The 4,082-nt window shown below is 31.3% G+C and overlaps 1 pseudogene; it reads left to right on the top strand.

Annotated features, from left to right (window-relative positions):
- The first annotated feature begins 414 nt into the window (after positions 1 to 414).
- On the top strand, positions 415 to 2,974 carry LOC145039867 (uncharacterized; annotated as a pseudogene).
- The last annotated feature ends 1,108 nt before the right edge of the window (positions 2,975 to 4,082 follow it).

The raw sequence follows: 4,082 nt of genomic DNA, 5'->3' as shown, positions 1-4,082 counted from the left end.
CAAACAATGAATTATCTATGTCAAACTCATCTTTAATTAAATTAATATATAAGTCCAATTAAACTAAGTATATCACATAAAATTAGTATCTAACACAAACACGCATTTAATTACTATATATAAGTCCTTAGCCTCTTTTATTTATTTGTTGAGTTTGGGCAATTCGGCAGCAAAGGAAGACATAAGAAAAGGTTCGGGTTTTTTTTTTTTTTTTTTTTCTAATGGTAATATTTATAATTCATCATTATTAGTATTTTTTATAATAATTAGTATTTTTTTTTCTAGTTTACATTGTTATTGGTATTGCTCATTCAACGTTTTGATATATTCAATTAGATTTCTAGAGTTCTTTTATCATAGTTTTAATTTTTATCGAGTATTTGGTTGATTATTGTTATTTTATTTTCAGAAATAATGCCTCCTAAGTATTTATCTGGTAGTCAAAAACGTAAAAAGAGAAAAAGAATTGAAGAATCAACAAAGGCTAACAGTGGTTCACCAGATAAGTTTTTCCAAAAAAAAACCTAAAGTTCCTTCTCAAAATCAAAATAATGATGATATTCCTGATAATTTGGGTGTTGATGTCGAAGGAGATCAAATTAATGATGTTAATGTTGATAATGTTAATTTCGATGGAGATCGTGTTGATGTTGATGATGGTAATGACGATGGTGATAACATTGAAGATGATGGTGATGATGATGATGATGATGATGATGATGATGATGATGATGTTGATGATGATGATGATGTTAATGTTAATAGTAATAATGTTGATATATTCGATCCAAGAAATTGGGATGGACTAAGCACAGACATGGTGAAACGTTTGGTAGAGAAAGATCCTAAAAGGGATAATACTATTGATAAGGGTCCACCTGATAGATTTTCTAGACGGTTTTCTGCAACTATGTATACTAGAACTCTGCCAAATAAACAGACATGTAACAGAGAATGGCTAGTATACTCGAAAGAGCTTGATAAAGTTTTTTGTTTTTGCTGTAAAATATTTAGAAAAGGGACCCCGAAAGGTCAATTAGATAGTGAAGGTTATGCAGATTGGCAACATCTTAGTACAAGACTTAAAGAGCATGACGTTGGTTTAGATCATCTCACAAATTTAGCTACTTGGTTTGAAATGCGTGAAAGATTGAAAGTTAATGAAACAATTGATAAAGTGGTGTATGATCAATTTAAGAAAGAAAGGGAGCATTGGAAACAAGTACTATTGAGCATTATTGCACTAGTGAAATATTTGGCTAAATATAATTTAGCATTTCGTGGAACAAATGAAAAATTATATCAAAAGAGTAATGGAAACTTTCTTGGAGCGATTGAGATGTTTGAAGAGTTTGACCTGGTTATGAAAGAGCATGTGCGTCGTATCAAAAATGATGAGATCCATGTACATTATCTTGGCCACAAGATCCAAAATGAGGTGATACTTTTACTAGCTGATGAAATTAAACGAGAAATCATTAAAAAAGTAAAGGAAGCAAAATATTACTCCATCATACTTGATTGTACCCCTGATACAAGTCACCAAGAACAAATGTCTTTGATAGTGAGGTATGTAAATTTCTCCTCCAATGATGTTACTGTTGAAGAATCCTTTTTAGGTTTTTTGAATGTTAATGATACCACTGGTAAAGGGCTCTTTGATATTACACACGATGAATTAAAATCTCTTGGTTTTGATATTGATGATATACGGGGGCAAGGGTATGACAATGGATCAAACATGAGAGGAAAACATCAAGGAGTTCAAAAGAGATTTTTGGACATAAATTCTAGAGTATTTTATACTCCATGTGGTTGTCATAGTCTTAATCTTGCACTGTGTGACATGGATAACAGTTGTAGTAAAGCTAGAGATTTTTTTGGAGTCATACAACGAGTATATACAATATTTTCCAATTCTATTAAGAGGTGGCAAATTCTGAAAGAGAATATCAAAGGTTTGACTCCAAAGTCATTGCCTGCCACTCGGTGGGAAAGTCGTGTTGATAGTGTGAAGGCTATTAGACAACAACTTCCGAATTTAAGAGATGCTTTACTTGAAGTTGCGGAAAAAGACAACGATGCTAAAATCCAAAGTGAAGCTAAATCGCTAGCAAATAATGAGCTTGGTGGATTTGAGTTTTTGGTATCCATAGTCATTTGGTATCAAATATTGTACATGGTGAACTTAGTTAGCAAAAAATTACAATAAAAAGATATGCTTCTCGATGTTGCTATTAACGAAGTGAATATGCTAATTGAGTACTTCAAAGAGCTTAGAGAAACAGGGTTCTCCAAGGCAATTGATGATGCGAAGGAACTTTCCGTTGAAATGAATATTGATCCGGTATTCTCTCAAAAGCGGCCGGTTAGTAGAAAAAAACAATTTCATGAGAATTCAAGTGATCAAGATGTTGTATTTTCATCCGAGGAGAATTTTAAAGTTAATTACTTTTTATATATTGTTGATCAAGCGAGTGCTTCTCTTAAAACAAGATTTCAACAATACAAAGCGTATGAAAATATTTTTGGTTTTTTGTTTCCAAACAAAATGAAGGAATTTGATGACAAAGATCTCAAGTCATGTTGTCGCCGTCTTGAAGCCGCACTTAAGTCTGGTGAACAATCAGATATCGATTCTCATGAGTTAAAGCTGCTTGACATGTTCTTACCGAGTGAAATTACGAGCCCTATTGATGTTTTAAAGTATATGAAAAAAGTCGATTGTTTTCCTAATGCAATTATTGCCTACAAAATCTTGTTGACTAGTCCCGTAACGGTCGCGTCTGCAGAAAGAAGTTTTTCAAAGCTAAAGTTGTTGAAGTCCTACCTAAGGTCCACAATGTCACAAGAAAAACTTAATGGATTGGCGATAATAGCTATTGAGAACGTTATATTGGAGACTATTGATTATGAAGAGTTGGTGAACAATTTTGCTTCCAAGAATGCTAGGAGAGTCTCGCGATTCATATAGTTGTCTAAGATTATCTATTGTATGATCGTTCTTTTCTTTTGCTTCATATTATAACAATTATGAAATAATTAATGAATTTTTGATATAAGTAAAAAATAAATATATATTTAGGGGCCCATTTTTTAGTTTCGCACCGGGCCCCTAAAATCAACGGACCGGCCCTGATTAAACGTGATACCATTTCCTTCCGTCTTAAATCATTTTCTTGATTTCTAGCTATGCGAGTGATAGTGGTATGATTTTCCAATGAATAATGTTTAAAATGATGTATATTTAGATGCTTAAATACACACTGTAAAAATAAATGACATCAATATTGTTGGCTATTTTGTATTTTGTATTATTATTATTTTTTCGTGGTTGCCTATAATTTACTAAAAACATTGCTGACGCAATCCAGAATTGAATCTCTGTGGAGGCTTCAGATTATGATCGAAGCATTGGTCAAACAAACTTAAACCATCGTGGAAACTTTCAAAGTTTCTTATATTTATATAACCGGCAAAGCATGAGACTTTCTAATTAAAAGAGGCTAAGCCACCTTTTCAAAAACGGCAAAAACATAGCCACTTGGGAACTTTGAATGTTGAAAATTCGGTCAAGTATGAATGTACGACAGATATATCTTCAAATATGGGATTAAGTATATATTTATGGGATAATATCTATAATCTATAATATGAAATATATAATGATATGAAGTTGTAGAAGATGCAAAAATTTATCGGTAATATATCTAATCGGTTAATTGGTAAAATGGTAAAATATAATTGTATAAAATCCATAAAATTAAGGTAAACATTGATATATAATTAGTAAGAAAATAAAACGTTATTGCATAGATTGATAAAAAAAAAAAAGTAAAACATTGTTTTCATAAACATTTAACCAACTTACACACATGATGTCAAATAAAGATGGTCCTATTAATATTATGGTTGAGGGAATGGTGCCATAAAAACTATATTTTTTGCCATGCCACATCTCATGTTATTCTTATCATTTATCATAAAAGTATTGTTTCTTTTTGCTACAAAGTAGGTGTAATGCTACACTTTTTTTTTAGAATTTAATTTAATAAAAACACCAAATTTCATTAATTAAAATA

The sequence above is a fragment of the Lactuca saligna genome, chromosome 4 (assembly GCF_052625555.1).
Source record: "Lactuca saligna cultivar CGN05327 chromosome 4, ASM5262555v1, whole genome shotgun sequence".
Lineage (NCBI taxonomy): Eukaryota > Viridiplantae > Streptophyta > Magnoliopsida > Asterales > Asteraceae > Lactuca > Lactuca saligna.
Note: the sequence above shows the minus strand (reverse complement) of the source record. Positions and strands in the feature narration are given on the sequence as shown.